Raw genomic sequence first — 24137 nt, 5'->3', positions numbered from 1 at the left:
TTATAGGTGTGTGCGGTCATACATGTACATGCGTTTGTCATACATGTACATGCCTGTGTGAGGAAGCGTGTGCAGACAGATCACACACTGATTTCCCTCTTGTGTAAACATACTGACTATTTACCTTAGGAGATTGGAAGCCCTGTCAGTCCTGGTAATCATGACGTGGTTGCATGACGGTGTGTGTGTGTGTGTGTGTGTGTGTCAGGTGGCTTACTGAACATAGGTAGACTGAGATACAACCAACGAGTAAAACAGAGAGCTGAAAAATGACATTAATAAATATTGAACTGTGGACGTATCTTAAGCCTTGTCCTCTGTAATTAGCTGTGTGTTCGCTGACAGCTGGCCCGAGTATTTGAAATTATAACTGGTTGAATAGTTCCCATGTTTACCTAAACAAAGCTTGTCCCCAAATGATTCACAGTGTTTGTGATTTAATGCTTCATGTGTTCCATTACAGGCTCAAATAATCCACCCAAACAATAAGGGAGTTTTTTCAGACTACTGTTTCATGTACTGACTCCCGGGTTTGATGATTGTACAAATACCTGGAGGGTCGAATCAAGAGCTTACCAAGAGGTTAAAATATTTCACTTCTTTAGAGGGATTTCCCCCGATCTGACTAAGACGGAAATCCTCCATTTGGTGAATGGTGCTGATGAATAAACAAGATGCAGTCTTGAGAAGATTCCTCAGCTGGAAACAAAGTGCACTGAGGTGATGTTGTGAGCTATGGTCTGACCCATTAGTGTTGACTTTGCTTGTGCATGGAGGACTCTAGACTAGAGCTCAAAACACTATTCTCTCCTAAAGTGAAACAAAACTAGAAATGAAACCTAACTTACTAAACTAGACTAATGAAACCAAACAGTTGAAACAGCACCCCTGCACCTAGTGTCTCTAACGAAGGATATTCTAATGAGCGTGTGTGTAAATAAATGTAACTTAACTAATCCCCAGCCCAGGTACAGAAACAAGCGCCTCAGAACAACAATGAATGTGCTTTTAAGTAATCTAACAATAGCTCAGGCTAACAAACGAGAGGTGAGCTGTGCCCTGAGTGACAAGCTGGCCATATCCTTGAAGGGGAAGTGGGCGGTACTCTCCTCTGATTGGGCCGACACCAATCAGTCTTCTCCTGCCGGCTGCGCAGGTGAAGGAGATTTCCTGCCTAGAGGATGCGCGACTGTCCCAGCCACGAAAACACACACAATCAAACACACTCCAACATAATTAGTCACACACACGGGGAGGTGAGCGGCGGCAACGGCCGTAACAACGTATCTGCCTTTATTAGCTGCTGCTTATCCGCTATGTTCAGCAGGTCATTGCTAACTTTGTGCCCATCCAGCCAAGGTTTTCTTGCCAAATGCTGCTCATGGTGGATTCATGGTGTGTCTCTCTCTGATAATATAGAAAAGAGTTTCGGTCTAGACCTGCTCTTTTTATGAAGGGGCGGCTGTGGCTCAGCGGGAGAGTCACACATAGATGGGCAAAGGTTACTATGCAAAATGCCAATCTCCAATCAGGAACCAACTACAGTCCAAGGACATGCGGCTGTTGCAGTCAGGAATCGAACCCCCAACCTTCTGATTGAGAGACGACCCACTTCACCACTGAGCCACAGCCCTAACTAAACCAGAGCCCTGCATATTTTAGTTTGACCATAATACCATTGAGGATTCAGTTCACCTGTAAGCACCACTCTTCAGACCAAACTCTTCAAAGTCACATCACCAGAAACAACTTTTTTTCTCGAAGCAAAAAAGGTTAAGCATTTATTTCACTCGCTTAACTCCAGGGAGCCATGATAGTCTGGATGTCAAGACCTCCAAATTGGCTTTTAGGACCAGCAGTGAGGGAGGGAGATGAAGAGGGGCACTAAAGTGTTTCCTGTGGGTGGCGAACGTAAGAAATGTGTAGACAGAGATGTTGAAAAGACGGGGTTTTAAAAGGTTTTTTAAAGAGAGGGAATAAGATACAGAGGACAGAAAAAAAGAGAGAGAAATAGAGTTGAAGTATTTCCTCCGGGGCGAGAGCTGTCTTTTAGATGGGTGTTTGAAGATTGTGAATCCGCTCTCTATGGATATTTATCATTTCCCTGTGGATGTGCATTCCCAACCAGCTGCCATTTATCAAGGTAGACAGACAGGGAGAGGGAGGGCGTGGCTGCAGGGCAGATAGGGAGGGAAACGCGGCTGGAGAAAAGCACCATTTAGATGGAAACACTTTTGAGGAAAGCGACTAAGTACTGGTTTACACCGGACATCTGCAACGTTAATGGATAATTTGCATGAGATAAGAGCTCTGTAATTACAGGCGCTTGTATTGCTGTGATTCCATCAGAACAAAAATGTAAGCATCAAATTCAATAAATGGATTCAATGAATAAGAATGAATGTTTGAATAATAATAATGATAATAATAATAATAATGATAATAGCACGGCTGCAAAGGGAGGAGAATTCATGAAGTTGGACAACACAAGGTGTCCGTATGATTGCAAAGTTAGTCTGATGAAGGGAAACAAGACTGTAGCCTCTTTCACACCTGAACTGCTCTCCTGAAAATGCAGACATGACCTGAGGGGCTTTATGTTGAACAGCAAATGTCTAAGTTAATAAATCCAGACAGTAAATGGACTTTAACCTGGAATGAAGTCTGTTCAGTGTTCAAGTGAGCTGCAGCAGGTAATTACATGGAGCATTCACAGTGAGCAAATGGGCGTGCTGCTGCTTCATACTTCTTTGCTTGCCTCTGTTTCCTGTGTACTCTTTTCAAATCTTGTGTTTGTATTGGGGAAGTGTATATGTTGTAAACCAACACTACAGATGAGTCCTCTTCTCCTGCGTGCTCTACGCAGGCAGCCCGACTCACCTCAACCAATCCAGGTATTTGCAGTAGTCGAGAACCCGTGTCAGAGGGACAGTCTCCTGCAGTGTGTTACCTGTGTGTCACATGCTAACATGCTACTAATGATAATATCGCCATCACATGCTTTTTGTGAGGTGCAAAGTTTACCATCACAAAATCAGTCTTTGGCCAAATCCCAATCTCCACACTCAGACTCATGGACTTTGAGGCGAGCTCCCTCTAAGTGTGTGAGTGCTTCGTGCTGTCCCACTGTCAAATCACCAAGTGTGTGAGGGCTCTGATGTGGACTTCTCAATGCCTGGTTGCGGACTTTCCGTGAGCCTGCGTATCTGCAGACTTTCCTGTGGGACTTACCCAGAGTTCATAGCCAACCTGGTGACGCACGTGACTAGGACTAGAACTAAATGTAAACAAAGCGAGCAAATATGTTTATCTGTAAGTGAAACATTTAGTTTATCACTTGTGTGCACGTTTTCGAGCTGTTTATGTGTTTCAGTTAAATATTCACAAAGGGTTAAAAATAACGTCTTTCTGACTTTTGATAATTTGCTAAAATATGTAAACACTGTAATGCAAGAAACACCATCACACGCTGGAGGTCGGCTTTTATTCTTATTATTTAATGGTGCCCTGACAGTGTGTCCCATTCCTCATTTTTATGCAGTTCTCAAACCCTCACGGACTCGTGCACTGCACACCTGACGTCATAAAGGTCCATGATGGTCAGTGCTAAGGCTTTAGGGTGGAGATTGGGATTGGGCCTTAGTTTAGCATGTTAGCATGCTAACATTTGGTGAGTTCACAGGTCCAAAAAGTGAACCCATCCGGCACCTGAAACCATTTCCTAATGGCCAGCAGAGAGCCTCTCCACTGGTGGCTATAAAAATGTCTGTCTGTGTAGAAGTACATGAGAAAATGACCCATCTTCTCCTTTGATCTCCCACTAGTTTGAGAAGTCCTTTTCTCAATCCGTCAAATGACATACTTAGGTCTTCAAAATGTCACTTCAGAAACCAGGTTATCCTCTTTTATAGACTCTGTGGTTAGATTGCGCTAAACAGAAAGTCTGCTGCTTTACGCTCTTAAAACATGTCCTCGTCTGAAAAAGGAGAGGTGGAAATAAGTAAAGAAAAAGAACAGAAAAGATGATGGAGTGGACCCGGAGCACATGAGGGAAGCAGATAAGAGACGAAATGAAAAGACAAACGGTTACATGAGGACACAAGATGATTATCGAGCCATTTTGTTTCAGGATTTCCATAAGAGACTCGATTGGGATTGATGGTCAGCAAATATTATCAGGCAGTGGGAAGGCTTTAGAGATTAAATCTTACTCAACTTAATTGAATAGTCCGCTCAATCATATCAAACACGCTTTACATTTATTACCAGCCACCTGCCGCCGCCTGCAAAAGTCGAGTAATGTGTGGAGGTGGTATATGTGGGCATTTCAAGAGAGGACATTTTCACCGTGTTAACAGCTGACATTTTTAGGCAATCTTGTAGAAGGGAAAGAGGCTGTTTGAAAGAATGTGTGCGTCCTTTGGGGCAGATTCTAATGCTGCCTCTTGTTTGCAGCTTAATTTTGCAGCTGTTTTGATGCAAATTCAAACGTTATGAGGTTTGTGCCCTCTGTAATGGAAGAGGAAATGAAGAGTTTTATTTCCAAACGAGACATCAACTGTGCACATAATTGCCTCAATCACCGGCCAATTGGTTCTCGGCATGAAAAGAAAAGACATTACAGGATCCTGTTGAAGTTGTGAGACATGCACAGACCTTTACTCACAATGGGCTATTAGGAGAGCATTAAATGTCAGTACCAGTTAAGTTACAGTGGTCTGATGGGCATTGATCAACTCTCGAGCAACCTCTGTGGTCGCTGCGAGCACCAGTGTAGGAATATATGATGATCTGTGTCTCATCTCATATTGGAGATACTTCCTGATACCGCCTTATTTTGGACATTGATTATGTTTGCATGCCCATAATATAGAAAATTGTTGACGCTGGCATTTCTTTCCCTGTTTTTTGGAAAAGGCAATAATCCAATAAGATCAGTGTATCTCCTCCGTTCCATGTTTTTTCTTCTTTTTCTGTCCGTTTCCATCATTTTGTCTCAGTCTCTAAACCTCCCTCTCTCCATCTGTTGCTCTCTCCCTGTCTCTTCTTCCCTCCTCCCCCTCCATCTGTCTCGGAGGAGGTTTCACTAACAGGGTACTTGACAGGAGAGAAGAGTGCAGGGAGAGTGGCCTTTTTCTAGCAAGTCAGCTAGTCATCCAAGGCTAATTAAATATCGCTTCTGAGTGCTCAACTCTCTCTCTCTCCTGTCTCTTGCTGTCTCTCGCTCTCTTCCTTAAAGTGGATGCTTCTCCTGAACTGAATTAGCACTCCTTCTCTCCCTCACCCTCTCTATCCCCATGTTCCTAGTCATCGCCTTGGGCTCCTTACACTCAAATTAACCTTTCACTATAAAAATCACACAGGGGAGCAGTAGCCAGGCAGGTGTGTGTGTGTGTGTGTGTGTGTGTGTGTGTGTGTGTGTGTGTGTGTGTGTGTGTGTGTGTGTGTGTGTGTGTGAAATGTAGACAGCTTAGGATGAGAGGAGGGAAGGGTGTGTGTGTGTGTGTAACTGAGGCTACAGGGTCAATCTATGCCCCTGTCCATGTAATCGTGAATTAGAGTCTTAAATGAGCTCTACTTCCCCGAGCTGATCAAGGGAGCAGGAGGAGGGGAGTTGAAAAGGTAAATGAAACAGAAAAGCAGCAGAATATAAGGAGGGTTTATCTGGAAAATATGTGAGGTGCAGAGAAGAAAATAAAGGGAAGACAGTAAAGACATTGAGCAAAAGATGGGATGGCTGATAGAAGGTACAAGACAGGAAGAGAGGGAGGATGGAGACGCATTTAAGAGTCAAGTATGCTTGAAACAACTTGGACCTGTGGTCTGAACACATCTAAAGGCAAACATTTCTACATTTAATTATTTATTGTCAGTTTTGAAGAAGAGGCAAACAGCCTTCCATCACAGCCACCCAACTGCCTGTCTCTTCATGAACCATAGAAATAAGGATGGCAGTGCACACTTTGGAAAGGTTTCTCCTTGACGTCTCGATGATGTTGTACTCCAAACAAAAACAAAACACGAGGGAGGAGTTGGGTGGAAAGGAGAAAGAGAGCTTGTCAATACAATACAGTCAGATACGATATGATATGATAAAGTATGTTACATCCATCAGTTACGATACGATAAGATACAGTACTTTACGATCCATCAGTTACGATACAGTGTGATACAGTACGATACGATAAGATACAGTACTTTACGATCCATCAGTTATGATACAGTGCGATACAGTACGATACGATAAGATACAGTACGTTATGATCCATCAGTTACGATAATATACAGTATGTTACGATCCATCAGTTACGATACGATAAGATACAGTACGTTATGATCCATCACTTACGATAATATACAGTATGTTACGATTCATCAGTTAAGATACAGTATGTTACTATTCATCAGTTACGATAAGATACAGTACGTTACGATCCATCAGTTACGATAAGATAAGATACAGTACGTTACGATCCATCAGTTACGATAAGATACACTTTATGATTCATCAGTTATGATACAATACGATACAAAAAATTAAAGTATGTTCCATCAGTTCCGATACAATAAAATACAGTACAATACGATACGATACAAAACAATGTTGCAACTTTATGAGTCACAGGGAAGCATTATAGGCTACGTTGCTCTGACTGAACCTGTCCATATGCTAACAGTTAGCTGTCGATCCAAAGAGGAACTGTCTTTTCTCAAGCGCTCCAGGAGGCTTACTCATCCAGTCATTGTACAGCGTTGCCACTTGTACTCTCTTCCCTTCCTTTTACACCTTAGATCCCTTGAAGGAATCAAAGCAGCGACCCAATATACAGCTCCAGACAATTAATAACATGCTGTACGTCGCTCTGACTGTTATTTCCAATTTGACACCTCATGACACTCATTGGTAGGGAGAGCCAAGCTAGACTGCCTCAAGGACTGGAAATTAAGCGTTCCCACTTATAAATATTACATACCACTGACAGGCTGTGTCCAACAGGCTGAACGCCACTCTGTCAGCCTGTTGGACACAGCAGTCGAGAGTGGGCGGCTAGAAATTAGACCATCCAATTTGCAAGGGATAGAGAGGAGGAAGAGGGAAGGAGAGCAGCAGGAAGGTACAAGAGGACAGACGAGGCCGGAGTAAACCAAGTGGAGTGAATTCTTAAAATATGGACTTCTTGCCTCTTTGGCTTCTAAGCTCGCTGCTGCTTCATTTCATGTCAAATAGCCGTTGCTTGAAAGAAAGATAATTGAAATGAGAAGTTATCCGAAGAAGAGGGACGTGTCAGTCGTACCATTACTAGTTTTTGAGTTGAAAAAAGTTGCCTCTTTGGCTTAAAAACGACTACTCAAAGTGCTTTATATAAATAGGAGGAATGGCCATGACCTCTTGACAGAACTGGTTTGGAAAAGATTGTTGTTCAGGTTGTAATAAGAAGCATGCGCCAGTAAAGTTATTCACGTAAGTCGGGTAGTTTAACGCACATGATGGATTATAAATAACATTGACTTTGGTCTCTTCGTTGAAAGACCTCTGTTTGCCCATTGCTTCCATCACCCTCCCACCATCCAAAGAGGCCTTTATCTCTGTTTGAACTACGTCAGTATCATAATTGCCTTTCCATTGGCATTACTTGACACATCACATGCTGCCATTATCTGTTCACTCATTTCTGAGACCAAAAGGAAAAAACATAACGAACAGATCGAGACATTGGCTCACAAACATTCATTTTTACCCCATGAATTACCATCCATAATGAAACAAAAACCTCACTTGTTAGATTGATCCGGTCCTCGCTTGTGTCTGTGTACCTGTGTGTAGTTACGAACGTCTGCTGCTTCCTTATATTCTTCTTAGAGAGCTGCAGCAATTATTGGCCCACATGAAGAGAACGAATGAGGGAAGAAAGCCTGTAAGGAGGCACAGACAGCGACGACTGTTGTTTAAAGGTACATTTTGGCCTGCTCTGTTCATACTCATAGTTTGTGCTACAAATAAAGGAAGCAAGTGTTTTCTAATCCCATTTTGAATCTCAATATTGATACAACGCAACAGAAAATATCAAATTGTAAATATATTTTTGTCTCGCTTTAATTGGTTTTCTGTATCTTCAGGTTTTCTCTCAGTCGTTCTCTCTAATTGAGCAGCACTCTGGTTCTTTTTGTCCCTCTGCTTCCCTTTCTCTAGTGAGAATCGCATTGTACAAAAGATATGAGTCGATTGTGTAAGTGTGTGTGTGTGTGTGTGTGTGTGTGTGTGTGTGTGTGTGTGAGTGTGTGTGTGTGTGGCACAAAGAGAGAGAGAAGGAGACAGAGTCATGTTGGCCACACAGATGGCAGAGCAGAGGATGATTAGAGTGGTATTACATTGCCACTGGGTTGGCACACACTGCTTTAATTACCAGGAGAAGCAAACACACAGTGACGTTACTAGATACACACACATTTACACGGCAGAGACACACTGAGACACAAATGAATGCAAAAGCTACACATGAGCACAAAATGCAGTGAAATACAGGCCCAAAACTACTTTACATGCAACACGGTGGTGGTTAGCACTATCGCCATACAGGAGGACGGTTCATGGTTCATTGTGCGCTGAACTCTAACATCTACTTGTGTCTGCACCTCTCCCTCTCCCTCTCCCTTGCCCTCGCCCTCTGCCACTATGAACTTAGCTTTGGCATGATAGCAATAAAGAGTTGCTTCCTCTATTTGTGCAGACTTACCCTGCATGCTTCACGTGAGCTGTTCTTTCTAGCAGTGCACATCAATGAAATCAGAGTGCAAAGCCTTAGAAGGTGCAATAAAGAGGGGGGAGTCTTTCATCTCCCTTTATCCCAGCCTAGGCCAAGCCATTCGCGGCAAATGGGCTGCTCAGCAATGAGTTGGGTTCTCCTCGAGGTTTCTGCCTGTTCAAATTTCGCACCAGACACCCAGTCCATAAAAATCTAATATACTGCAAATGCAAAGGCTTTCATCAGTGGGCCATAGGCTCAATCACCATTGTGTTAACTCATTCAGTGATAGACAGTGACTTAACAGACATTTATTTAAATGAAAAAGTTTGAGACACTTTAAAGGAAGTTTTTCCTGCCACTTGCTCATGGTGGTTTCATGGCCGGCTGAAATCGATGACAAATAACGGGAAGAAACAAGAAGTTAGTTCAAAATAATTTTTCATTTATTTTAATCAAAACACAAATGATGAAATTAACTAACATTATAAAGTGTGTAAATCAGTGAATCAGTTGTGCCACGTATGCATGAGTGAAAAGTATGATGAGTGGATGTAAGATTAAGGAGCGTCGCCATGACGACGTGACCGCACCCACTGGCATCTGAAACAGAGAGACAAGACATACAGCCAGACAAGCATCTCAAAGGTGGAGTCGTCACAGTGGATTCATTTTCTGTAAATAATATAACAAAGAGAACGGTCTAGACCTGCTCGATATAGAAATTGTCCTATAATAACTTTTTCTGATTGATTGATTGATCCCTGGATCATGTTGAGTAAGATACTGAACCCTTTGCTCACTAAACAAACCAACGTTCTGTTGCTTTTTCAGGAGAAGCGTTTAGTTCATCATAATCAAATCTACATTCAGTTTTTCTTATAAACTAAACTTGTAAACTTATCTTGATGTCTCAATAAATGAGAACACAAACACATCAGATCCATCACACATCCATTATACGCTGCTGTAATGTGACAGTGACGCTCGCAGTATAAACAACTTCATTCAAATATACATCTGCAGTTTGCTTTGTGTATGCCATTCTTCTATTATGATTCCACTTAAAGAAGGGGTATTTTGCTGTTTCACATTTTAACACATATATATAATGTTACAATGTTGGGTGTCCAGACTAAACGTGGGTGAATTTTCAAATCTGTAGGTTCACGTATGCTGCAGTAATCCCCAGGCCTCTCAGCTCAGTCTGCAGGCTGCTGTGAACGCCCGGTTTCACACAGTTTTTTCTACACGCTGCACTTTGCGATGTCTCAGCAGGCGTCGGAGAGCTGACCAATCAGAAGAAAGCAGGCTTGTAGGGGCGGGGTTTCTTAAAGGAACAGAGCTGAGAGGCTGTATGAGGGCCTGCACAGAGCAGCAGTGTGAGAAAAATTGTGATTTTTTTAACTGTAAATTATGCTAAGCTACTCCACAGGTATCACAGAGTGAAATATGAAGCTTGAAATGAGCACAATACCCCCCCTTTAATGATTGAAAACTGTTAGTAGACAAATAAGGCTGAGAATCAAACCTCATGACTTTTCCTGTACCAAGAGAAATGTGTGTATGAAAAGTTAGCATCAGCCGTCGTTTCGATATTCTGTACAGAAACGCTGGAGGTTTATCGACTCTAGTTTCAAACAATAAAAGTTAATATTTTCTCAACTTAAAATTACTTCAATAACCTTCATACTGCCTCCGAGATGTTGCAACCAACATTAGGCTATACCCCAGATGTCTTGAAATGATGTTGAACACATGAGTGACCAAGGAAGTGGAAAAGGGCACAGCAAGGAACGATGTTGAACATTTAGACGCTCCTCCTCTGTCTTAAGTCCATCTGCAGACGTTGGAGACGAACAGAGGAGAAATGAAGACGTTGAGAGAGAAAAAAAAGAGTGAAGGGGAGGAGGGGGGGGGGGGGGTCAAGAGCTCAATCTACCCCTTAGATGAAAAGCAAACGGCAATCGCTGCGGCACAAACATGCGTGTCATCCTCGGGAATTGGTCGGCGGTTGGTGGCTCATCAGGGTCCTCTTTTCTCTTTTTGTGTGCAAATGGGAGAGAGATGGAGGACGAGAACAAGCATGACAGAGACAGACATTTATATTTCATTGGACAAGACGCTACAATGCCAGTTAAACTAATACGCAGCTCTCCAGGGGAGAGAGAGAGCAGAGATGGTAGAGCGAGAGCAAAAGAGCAAAAAAAACTGAAGAAGGAAGGAGACGAAAAGGGAGGAAGCAAGGGGAAAAAAACTGGTGGGACATGAGTGAAAAAGCGAGAGAGGGAGAGCGGCGAGGAGGGAGGGAGCATGAGAGGTTAATCTAGAACAAATATCCATAGTGACAGAACAAGAGGGCCGGATGCGGTGAGTTGTTACGGGGAGTGGATAAGAAGGGATTTACACAGTGAGTGGAGAGGGAGGGAGTGAAATTGGAAAACAGAGAGAGACAGAAAGAGAGAGAAGACGGCGAAGACGAGGGCAAAGTGAGACACGAGGAGATGGAACAGAGAGAAGTGGGGACAGAGTCAAGAGGGAAGTATGGCAGAGAGAGAAAAAGGGATGTTGAGATGATGATAGAAGTGCATGAGGTGGATCAGAACGACAGGGACAGATGCACAGAAAAAGGAGGGAGGCAGAGAGGAGAGAGACGGTATAGCCTGTGTGAAGTCTATCACACACTAAGTAAAGCCGAGCGCAGAACAGATGAGGACAGGCTGAGATGGTGGAGTTTGTTGATCCTCTGGTACCACTCCAAGGTATTAAAGGCTGAGCTGAAAGTCGATAAGGAAGCTGTGGTCAGGGGAGGCCGAGTTTTACAGCAGAGGGCGGAGACCACAAGCCACTGCATCCTCTGTCCGCGCCTCATCAGGACTCATAGGAATAAAAAGTATGAGATAGTCCATATAAGAGAAAGATAAGAGTGTAAATATTTATCTACAAACATAGCAGACGGTCATTATTATCACTATCAATAAAGCCACTCCGACCCTCTGCTGCATGTTTTCACAGAGAACACAAACTTCTTTATTCATAGTTTACATTCCCTTTCCTGCTTATCTAAGGGCTGAAAACTTTTGACTGGCCTATTAGCCTAGAAGGTTTTTAAATTAGATTTTGAACAATGCTTGTGTGTCCTGCAACTTCAAATACCCTATTTATAGTGTGGGAAACATAATAAACCCTGCCTGAACAAACTCAGTCCACACTGCATAAAATGTAAAGGTCACAGAGAACACAAACCTCTTCATTCATAGTTAGTAATGTACACATTTTTACTGACATGACTTTTTTTACTTTAACTAACTCTCAATCTTGGATCCCATCGGCTATAGTCTGAGACGATGTAGCCTCTGGGGACACAGGTGAGCGGTAAGCGATAAACGACTTCCTGTCAAGACTTCCTTTTCTGTGTGCTGCATTGTTACAGAAAGAGAAACCGTTTTCTTGTGATGTACTCATTATTAAGGGGTCTTACCTTTGCCGAAATTTCAACATCATGATGCAGATTTGTATGAAGTAAAAATTAAAGCTTTGTCAGGTCTGTCCTCAACTTTTAAAATGCTCGTTTGTTGAACAGAGGTTGGATCGGTCTGATTCGAGGAAGTCCGGAAATGTGAATGCTCAACGGCTTTCGTGACACAGCGTCAAGGGAATTCAAATCAAGTAAAACAGATTGTTAGCTGTTAGCATGCAGATGTCTGTTTATAGAGATCAATAAGAAGCTAATCACTGTCAGATGACGCTGATGGGAGCCGGGTTGGCATCATGGTGGATTCCGTTCCGCCTGCTTTGCTCTCCTTTCTTGCATACGCCGCGGCCTGCTGATACATGATTGGTCAATATAACTCGGACTACAAGCGTAGTTCAAACAGAACACTTGCCTTCCCAGAAATCCACGTCCCTTAGAGATGACCTAACTTTAGACTGGCTATATTAGCCTAGAACGTTTTTTTCTTTGTATTTTGAACAATGTTCATTGTGTTTCCTGCAACTTCAAATACTCTGTTTATAGTGTGAGAAACATAATAAACCCTGCCTGGACAAACTCAACACTGCATAAACTTTAAAGGTGTATTTACTCATTACTTTAATACACAGTTAAAAAGACAGCTGTAGTAGCGTGAGAAGGAAGATAAAATGAAACTGTAGAAATAGAAATGTCACAATTATGGTTAAGGCGGCCTGCAACAATGTCCGTTGGGAGGTGTACATTGTAGGTGTGGGGGCAGGGGGGTTCTCCCATTGGACCATCCCCCTTGTTAACAAATTAGCTACTTGTCATAAACACTCACCACACCACATGACTGTTCCACCTGAAATCTCTAACTGAGGCAGCTTACATTTCTCCACCCATTGTCTTGATTGGAGTGTTTGTCTTGTAACTGTCAATAACTCTCCAAATATAGATAATGTGGCATCCTCTGGTGATGTTTGCAGAGCAGATATTGATGATAAAAGACTAAAACATCAACAGTAAATGACTCTGTCTTATGTTTCCATTGATAATCATAATTATTGATGAATTCGTCATGTAGAAACATTTCTTAGCCACAACAGAGCAGGATGCAGCGCAGTAACAGAAAATGCTCTTTCCCTGCCTCTCGCTGCTACGATTGTCTCAGTGTCACTGGTATTTAAACTATTTTTAGAAACCACACTTGAATGAAAGACATTAACACCTGTTCTCTGAGGGTTGTTGAAAATAATTAAAGACTACAACAGTGAATTTTCTCTTTTGTTTCTCCACCAGCGTTCTTTGTATAAAACCAAAACGCTCTCTGTGAAGGATTTTCTCATTAAGGCCACTCTGGAATTAGTTGTAACAGAGCAGAGAGACAGCCAGACTGACAGACAGATGACCAGCTGCACGTCTCGACAGGGAGACAGATGCGGGCAGAGAGGGATGATGAGAGGAGAGCGACGCGGAGGGGAAGATGTAGATAGATGGAGACAGCGAGTCAGGGAGGATATTGGAGCATTTGGCCTTGAGCCTGAATCAACACAGCAAGCTGACAGCTATATCTGTAGGCTTTATTAACATGGAGAGGTACTAGTCCATGTTTGCACACACAGACATGTACACACACACACACACACACACTCGGTTCTGAGTTAACTTCCAGAAATATGTAAGCAGAGGTTTGCATGCAATGTGAAGTGGACTGAATCGGAGATGCAGCCCAGATTCACAGGCAATGAGTAAGTGTGTGGGTGTGTGTGGGTGAGTATTTGTGCGCGTTTGCACTCATGTAAATGTAGGAGAGCAGGTATCCAGGTGCATCACTTATATCCCTCAGCAGATGTGTTGAAAGACAACCTCCAACACAAGCAAACACACACCTTCTTTGACCTTCTGCACACAAACAAACACACACACAAACACACACCAAAACAATTCTGATGGCTTTCCCATACAGGCAGACGATACCAATGAAAGAAAATGAGATAAGTAAACACTTTTAAGTCACTTTTTTATGATCTGTACCACAAATGACACCCTCTTTCTTCAGACCCGTGCATTAGTGTGATCAGATACAATGAACTGCTGTGGATAAAGCAGTCTAATAAAGATTTAATACCATAAGACTCAATTAAAACAGATGTTTTAGGGGCATTATGTTTGAACATTATGAAATAAAAAGTGTGAAAACTTTTACTCGTCATACCGGCTGTGCATCTGGACTGCACACTGTGGGGCGCTTCATACAATACAAAACAATACGATATACTTTACTGTACCCACAGGTACATTTGGTCTCAAATACTGCATACATTAAGCTGTCTCCACAGTAGTGCTAATAATTAAAATAGGATTAAATCTGTGATAAACACCTACACACTCATCAATTTAATCATCTGTATTTTAGCTGCCAAAACCTGCCATGCAAAAAGGACTTGGCAGGAAATTAGGACCAAGCATCAGAATGTAATCCAGTGTCCTTCATGACTTCAGGACAGATGCTAAGTGTCCAAATACACATAACCTCAGCTGGGGATATTTAGTTTCAATGTTTCGTAGAAAAGTAGAAAATGCTTCAGAAGTAGACAATGCTTCAGAAAGGGGAACATTCACATCAAAGCACGACATGCATTTTTAGGTTTGTGCTCAATTTGTGCGTTGTTACAGCGGATTATAATACACATCATCAGGAAATTATTTATGAAAGGACGGCACTTTACAGCCGATTTAAAGCCCAAACTCTGAAACCTGGTCCCGACCGGAGTTAGTTACCATGGTGATCTAGCCAGGTTAAGGAAGAGCCAGCTTGGTGAGACGGAAAACTCTGACTTTAGGCTCAACAGACCTAACCTCGCTTCGTAGTCCCCCCCTCAGCACATACCAGTCATAACACTCATCCTGTTTCTGTCAGCAGCAGTGGAGCTGTCCTTGGTGCTGATTGTTTCTTGGCTGTTATGGTTCCACTATTGGAAGTCCATTTATTGATCATCTTGTCTAATTATTAAATTTCTGATCATATTTAAAGCTTTGTTCCAAGTTTGATGTAATCACAGTATTTATAAATAAACTATATTGCATTGAAATTTTTGTAGTGACATTCAAAGTGCCAATAGGATGAATCCTACTGACTGTGGAGATTCATCAGCAGGTTGACGATGAGTCATTGAACTGTTTTGACAACTTTTGGATGAATCCCACTCTGCTGATCCTCTGACTCCTCTAGCTCCACCATGTGGTTTAAATACCATTGCAAACCACTTTAAGTTAATTGTGTTTAAAAAAGACCCCACATGAGAATGATCAATGAAATGAACCAAACCTTGGCCTTCCTTTTTGTCCTTTGTTCCCACTCACTCTTTCAAAGGATCGCCTGGACAAAAAGAAAAGTTCTCAGTACTGTCCATGAAAATGTTCAGACGTTTAATGAAGTATCTTTATTTGAGAACTTAGAGAGGAATTTGTGTGTCTTTGCTACAGAGAGGTAGAGAGGTGGCAGCTGGCCGGCACAGTGGGCAGTAGGATGGGTATTCTGTCAGAGCTGGCACAGGGAAGTGACATCACCTGTCACAATGTTTAATTAACACCTTGGTGTGTGTGTGTGTGTGTGTGTGTTTGTGTGTGTGCTCCCTCTCATGTCCAAACCAGTGTGTGCATTTTCACGTGTGTGCAGATTAATTAGTACAGAGGTATGCGCATGTAATGAGCTTTATGGTTGTTTAAATTTTAGCACATGAGTTGAATGTGTGGGCGTCACGTTTGTGTGGACTTTAATTAGCATCGCAGTGCGTGCATGTGTGTGAGAGTTTTGTTAGTGTGCATGTCACGGTTCACACTGTGTGTTTTGCACATGCACATACCTAGGTTAGTGTGTGTGTGTGTGTCAATGACAGCTGAGGTCACTCCTGGGGGTTTTAATCTGGACTCGCATCAGGAAGTGAGACGGCTTCAGCTGGTCTGATTGGAGTTTCCGCCGGCAACCCAGAGGTTCACCAGCTGTACCCATGAAACGCTTCCTGTGACTGTGGAAGCCTCTCTCTCTCTCTCTCTCACTCCCTCTGTTAGTCTCTCTCTCCTACACACACATGCTCGCACTTACACACACACGCTCCTGAAGGCACGTACATGGACCTGCATGCAGACTTGCACACTTCCTGTATAATTATCCTGCAGTGATTTGGACCTGATGACAGATTCTTTGCAGATTCTTTGCTCACCTTCTCAGACAACTTTTCATTTTGTTGAGCTGAACAGTTATGGAGACAATGATGACGTTAATTTGTGGGTAGAAAGAATGCTTCTTAAAGTCAAAGTAATAATCTCAAAGATTTTCATGTAAGTAAATGCCTGTTAAGTCACTATCTATCGCCGAATGAGGTAACACAATGGTGATTGAGCCTATGGCCCACTGATGAAAGCCTTTGCATTTGCAGTATTACAGACAGGGTGTCTGTGGAGACTTTCGCGGTAAAAATCACAAGCGACGCCCAGTTAGTGACGTGTTTTCCATCAGCCAGCAGTGGTTGGTCTGCCAGAGAGGGTAGGCGGAGCTAAGCAGCTGCTTTTCTGGTGAAAATCCAAAGAAAAAGAAACAAACTCAACGCTCAGATGAAGGCAAGCAGTCTAAAAAGAAAAGCGACCGTCAGCCAGGAAAATCAAGAGTTACAACCGGAGCCAACCGTGGACGTCACACATGCAACACTGTCTGGATATCTGGGAAGTGTGCTCCTGCAATTACCGCTTATCGCCAAAGGTGCCGCCAAAGAGAAAGAAACTGAGATCTTTGAGATTGCCACTTTAATTAGTATCTACGGCAGCGGGTCTTCACCTTTTCCGACTCATGGCCCACTTGAAAATCTCAAAAATGTTTGCGGCCCACATTCGACCATAAACAATACGGAGGCCTTATGATGCATTCTCAGAGCACTTTAATAAAAGGAGCTGTCCATCATCACCACTCAGAAATCAAAAGTGAAGGGCCGTCTGCAATAAAGGCTAATTAACGAATAATTAATAAATAATTAAAAAACGGTATTATTAAACAATGGAGAAATGCATTCTCGTACATAATGGCAGGCCTAACACGATTTTAAAAAATGAAAGGAGTTTTAAATATTTAAAATCTTTTGAAGAATCATTTTGTTTTAAAACATCTAAAACCTTTTTTTTTCTAAATAATTAAATGTTTTTTAATGCTTTGGCGGCCCACTAGCTACAGGGCCGCGGCCCACAGGTTGGGAATAGCTGATCTACAAAATAGCAATTGAATTTTTTCAATTCAGTATGCTTTACTGGCATGAGTAAAGCTTCATCCGTCCTTCAGATGAGGCTTTACTCCCACCGGCTTTTGCATCAAAGGAGATCAGGGACTCAAACAGACAATTCCCTCACGTTTGGCTCTTCCAGATTTGGGAAAGCTATAAAACATCCCAGTTTTGACACTGTTACTTGTTTATGGCATTGTTTTTTAAAACTTCCAGTACATACCGTGTATAAATATATATATATATATACGTATATATATAATTGGCCAATTACTCATCTCCAGGATTCATCATCAGACATTTTGCCCTCCACCTTCTCTCCATTGTTATCACTCCCACTCTCCTTTGGGGTTTTTTATAACTGATCCAAAATTACCTTTTGATTTATTTCTTTGTCAAGGGACTTCAGTATTTTCCCTCTGAAGCCGCTAAAACTCTCTTTTTTAATGCTTTTTATTTAGTTAGCTTTTACATTTTTATAGACATAAAGAAGAAAAGTAGAAAAATGAAGAGAGAAAAAACAATAATATAAAAAAAGAAAGAAAAGAAGATAAAACACACCTTGTGGGGGCACCGAAACGCAAGAATAGTCCTAATATATCTGTCAAAAGTCCATGATGGCCAAAGACAGTCACAAGAAGGTAGCATCCTCCTCTTCTGCACCTAAGCAGTCCATTTCTCCCACTTCTTAGAAAAGGTTTCTCTTTTAAGTCTCAGAGGGAAAGTCATCCTCTTCATTACAAAGATTTCTTTCACAGTTTTTACCCGATCACTGAGGTTCAGAGGTTCAGATATATGCCATTTCCTTGTTGCTTTTTTACAAGCAGTAAACAATATTTACACAGATAACAGTCCTTCTTTATAATAACATCCTCTCTCATTAAACCAAAGTACATAATCTTTACATCATAATGGATTCTGTAACCCAAATCTTTCTGAGAGCTGAACATGTATTCAACCAGAAAACACATGTCCAAAAACATATGGGAGTGCTGGGCGTCTGCACTGTCTCCGGCATTGTTGTTGTGACTGAGATTGCTTGCTCTGAATGTTTTCCAGACAGATTCCCGCCACTTCTTGGAGCTTGTAGATAATAGTTGTGTGTCCCACATTGAACACCAACCCTCCTGTGATATTTCTATGTTCAGTTCTTTTTCCCGTCATCTTTGATTTTAAATTAAGTCACTTTCCTTGCAGGTAAATTAAAAATAATTTCTGTGAACACTTTGATTTTGTTATCCATAAAATGCGTCTGTTTAAAACCAAATGTTCACCTGGTCAAAAAGGTGAGATAGGCAAACTGTTAAAGGTAAAACGAGTTTTTCTTCCTGTCAAGATAGAAATATTTTCTCCTGATATTTTGCTTCTTTTTCATCCCTCCACCTTTTCTCTCCCTCTCGTACTCTTTTTCTTCTTTCCATCTTCCTGTGGTTTGACTACTTCATCATCTGGGCCCCTGTGACAGCAAGGCATTAATCCTGGCCCCTCTCACACATGCACACTCTAACACACATGTGCAGCTACACATACACACACACACACACACACACACAGATACCTGCTGGGATACAGATACATATGAACACACAAACATGCATACAGCGAGCGCGCCCGCTCTCCTGAATATAGACGCAGGCACGATTGCATGGATAAGCACACAAGCTGAGCATGGATGACAGATTTGGAAAGAGATTCAATCCCTCTTCAGGAATATTTCATGTTCATTTTATTGCCACGCAGTCCAAGCGCAGGAGTGAGAGATAAAATAGAATGAAAAACACCTCTGACATTTACAACATTACACAAAATTCAGTGCGACAATGAAAGGTAACGCAATCAATACACGGTGCAAAGTGCGACAAATAGTCTCATACATTATATGACAGTATCACAGATTCATAAAGCTGTAGAAAAACGGCAGCTACAGTGGTCAAAGGCTGAAGCCAACATGGAGGTATCTTACATTTCAATACCATAAATGGACACTACATTAGATTTTGGCTTTAAAAAAATTCTGGCTTTGAAAGAAATGCGCAGTAAAAGTTCAGTTTCTTACATCAAATACAAACTTTAAACTTTAAAGCCTCATGGGAGCTGTAGTTTCTTGATGCCAACACTTTACAGTCTTTGACATTCAAATATTAAACTACGCAAAAAAATGTAAGTAATGCATTTGTAGAATGACGCACCTTGGATGTGTAGGTGTCATGTTTGTGTGGACTGTGGAAAAATGTGAGAAGAGACAACAAGGCCTTTTATAGGCTGTGACATCATCAAGCTATCAGCAATCACACCTCTGCCTTCTCCTGGTGGTGGTTTTCATGTAAAGCCAAAAGCTTCATGCAGGGAATATTTTTTTATTTTCTCAGCAACTTAACTCTTATATTTTGTCACTAATTGTCATAGTGCTGTTTTTCATCTGTATTCTAACCAATGATTGTATATAGATGGACGATACGTCTCCATATACTCTCATTGTACGAACTGGAAGCCAAAATAGCCCCTGTGACGGGCGCTGCCATCTTGCGATGGTAACGTCATATGGAGCCAGAGCTGCACAGTAGATAGAGAGAGATCGGCAGGTGGAGCCACCTTAGCCACTTCTCTAACCAAAACACACACTTAACTTAGCGAAAAAAACAGCAAGGATCCAGCACGTCGACGTGTTTAACAGCAGAACAGCTTCTTTGTGTTGGTCTGAAGCAGACGTTCACAGGTATGGAAACTTCAATGACTGCAGTGATTGTTTTAGTTACGTCTCCTCTCACTGTTCCTCCTCTACTCTGCTACTCTGGAACTGATCAGCTGCAGGAGCCGTATTTGTCAACAGAGCTGTCAATCATCCTTTTTACAGCATCAGATAACTAATTAAAACTCAACTTCAGAAAAATGAACACTTGGACATAAATCAGCATGATAAGAACTAACTATAATGACAGAAACCATGTTTGAGAAAAATTTATTTGACGTGTATTTTGATTTTATAGTTTGACTCATGTCCCATCTGTTAACATGGAGGAGGCTGGCTTTATGATCTATACTGCAGCCAGTCAGCAGGGGGCGATAGAGAGGGTTTGGCTTCACTTTTAGGGAGCTGTCATGTCGTCCATCTTTTTATACAGTCTATTAGTCTAACACAGAGTGTAGTCTAAACTCATACAAAAAGCCCTTTAATGAAGGACAGATGGATGGATGGTCACAATATATTTATCATTATTCATCCACACAGCTCAGAAGAAATAAACATTTTCTGTTTTAGTCATTCATCCAGCAATCCTTAATACTCGTTCTTCAGTCAGCCAATCCCAGCATGCATTTCGTTAAAAGTGACCAAACAGATAAACAAATCCCCAACTGTTTTGCCATCAGCTGTGTTTTTGAAGCTAACAGGACTGTGGGACTTTGCACTTTGGTTTGAAACTAGCAATGAGAGGACCAGTGCAGCTATCATTGTGCCTCTGAGCATTGACTTCATTAGCAGCTGAGCTCCCAGAGTCATTATCAAGGTGAGAAGAGATTCACAGTGTCTCTCCCTGCAGGTTTAACTCAGTGTGTCCAGGGGATGTGTCTGCTGACCTCTAGTTACAATGCTGAATATGTTTATTTACTTTCAAAGAATACTCCTGCATCCCTGCCCAGTCCTCACAAGGGCATAACAGATTAAACACACAGTCGGCCGGTAGTTAAAGAGCAGCATTACAATGAGAAGTCATTTGAGTATGGATTTTATTTGGCATGAAGGCTCTGTTTCATATCACTCCATGTGAAGGCTAATTTAAAGAGAGCAGAAGCGGGAGCGAGGCTCGATCAATGCAGCCCCCCGAGGGGAACCAGGAAGAGACAGCAGCATTTTAAATAGAGCGCTCAGCTGGTGAGAGCCATGTGGAAGCTGAGCTGAAACATCAGCTGATCCAGAGCACTCCAGCTGTCTGAGATAAGAAGCTTCAATTCATGACACACTTTTCAGCTCTTAGAGTCCATCAAATAAAGACAACTAAAACCACAGAAGTAGATTCTGTAGAGGTCGTAGTTTCATAGTGGCAGATACAATTCATGTCAGTGGAGTTCATGTTTATACTGACCTCAAAGAATTAGAGGAGATAAGGGGTTAACAAGACTAGGTCAAAACCTCGTATGTGGCTGACCGCATCAGGTCAATGTGCGCTTTTGTGGGTGATGTGTTACAAGGACTGTCCTTATGAGGCCGATGACAACGTGTTTGAAAGCAGGTGCGCGCTGCGGATGAAGGTGAGGACAGCGGATGAGCAGCCACGCCTACTCCCTGAACAAAGTATCCAGAGCCGTATAGACAGCGAGTCACATCAGTGGAGGTCCAATATGCTCCATGATCCGCCATTGCAATGTCGCAACTCCCTCTCTCTACGGCTGTGAAAGTACCGTCACTCACTCACTCAGTCAGTCAGTCACATACAGACCCATGTGTAGACATGTAAGACAAATATGGTCATTTTGACTCCACTACATTTCTATGATTGTTCTCGTTACTACGTTTGCTCTTAAGTCAGCTGATGAATTTTCTTTTCTTTTCTAAAATCTGAAAGACAATAAGCTGTGTTTGTGTAGTTCTGCGTGTAGTTTGTCTAAGTGGTGTTGCCGTACTTGTACCTTGCACGTCTCCATGGTTGAACGCAAAGCAAACGTAGAGCAAACGTCACTCAGATCAGGCAGTTCATTTCGTGGCGGTAACGATGGTTTCGGCTGACATTTTCCCTGGTCATCAGGTATCTTTGGTTATTCCTGTCATTGTTCCTCTTATTTTGGAGCTGAAAATCTGTAGCATATCTTTGTCCACCACTGGTTAAAAATCCCAAACTGACACAGCTTTCAGAGAATTTCTAGAAACTTCTACTGAGACTGAAATGTGCCAATAATTACAGCACAGCCACAAAGCCAAATTAACCTATTTTAGAAACCTTAGTTAATACTGTAGCTTCTTTATACAGGCCTAATGTGTGTGTGCAACTTAAAGAGAGAAAGATGATTAAGCGGTATAAAAGCAGAAACAAAGAAGGAGGAAGACTAATGTCTACTTCTGCTGAGTGTGTGTGTGTAGCGCTGTATGTCTATCTGGAAATGTTACCTGTTAAACTGTTGAGCCTTGAACACAGGAAAAGTACAAATATATGTAAGTATGTACAACAAATGTGCGCACTGCAACAAAATAAGTCAGGCAGAATATGACACACAATAAATTAGATATATGATATCTATATTATATATTCTGTAAGTGTTTCCATGCTAGGTGTTTCTGCACATGCTACTGTACAATCTAAACACATAATGAAAAAGTTACCACAAAACTTTCACCAAAGTCGAGTCCCAACATGTGTGTAGCTGATTTTTAAGTCTCCACACACATCACTTCCTGTGTGAGTGATTTGCAAAGTCTGGGAGCAAAAACTTCAAAAGCAGAAAGCCGAGCGCCTTTGATTTTAAGTTTGCAGCGAAGGTACGACTAACAAGCCCTGGGCTGTAGTAACTCTGTAATGTAAGAGGGAGCTTGACCGTGCAAAGCTTTCAAAGTGATAACAAGGATTTTGAATTGAATTCTGAAGTGAGTGATAAAAGAGGGAAAAGGAATTAAACAGATAAAAGCAGGAGCAGGGAGACAAAAAGGAAGAAAGAGGCACAAAGAGTGAGAGGCGGAGAGAGAAGGACGTGGCAGCGTGCAGACAAATTGCTCTCAGAGCTGCTAGCTAGCTCGATAAAAGACAGGTCTTAAACTATGACCAAGGTCAACTCCCCTGCTTCCTACCACACAGCGTCGGCCACACTGACATATTTACACCGCTATCGCCAGCATCTCTGTGTCTTTGCACTTTTTTAGTCTTGCTGTGTTTCTACCACAACGTGTATCTGCCTCCTGCTATCACTCACTGCAACACAACTACCCTGCAGCTGCGCACGGCAGGAGTGCAGAGCGGAGTACTGTTGACCAGGAACTAATGTGTTTTTTTTCTCTTTGACAAATGTGCAAAATCTATTTAAAGTTTCTACATTTCTCACCTTATGCACGGAAATATACGAGGTGGAAACCAAGAATGCATTTTGCATGCAGCTACTTCCAGCAGTGCTGCTGTAGATCAGTGGTTGGCCTGTTTGACTCAACACCTGTGGCTCAGTGGTAGAGTCGGTCGTCTCTCAATCGGAAGGTTGGGGATCCTTGACTGCTACAGTCACAGGTCAAAGTGTCAAGACACTGAACCAAATTGTTCCCAAAGGCACAGCCAACGAGTATGAATGTACATAGATACTGATAAGAGATTGGCACTTAGGCCTTTGCCATCAGTGTGTGAATGTATGTGTGACAGGGTGAATGTGACGTGTGGTATAAAAGTGCTTTGAGTGGTCTGAAGATAAGAAAAGCGCTATGTAAGTACAGTCCATTTACTTTAAATATAGAAATGTTCTCTTGCAGCCCCTCAACATCAGGAGTAAATGTCCAGTTTGACAAGCTCAGGCTGGTACGGACCATTGAGGTCACATGTCAAGTATTCCTTTTGGAATTTGTGGGTTTTAGCAACCCAGGGTGGTAATCAACTTTACTTATGTAACGCTTCTCTAGTCCTACGACCACTGAAAGCGTGTGTCACATTCACCCGTTCACACACGCATTAATACACTCATGGCAGAGGCTGCTATGTA

Source organism: Semicossyphus pulcher, unplaced genomic scaffold, assembly GCF_022749685.1.
Source record: "Semicossyphus pulcher isolate SPU_LCO1_2020_fin unplaced genomic scaffold, fSemPul1.0.p SCAF_6, whole genome shotgun sequence".
NCBI lineage: Eukaryota > Metazoa > Chordata > Actinopteri > Labriformes > Labridae > Semicossyphus > Semicossyphus pulcher.
Note: the sequence above shows the minus strand (reverse complement) of the source record.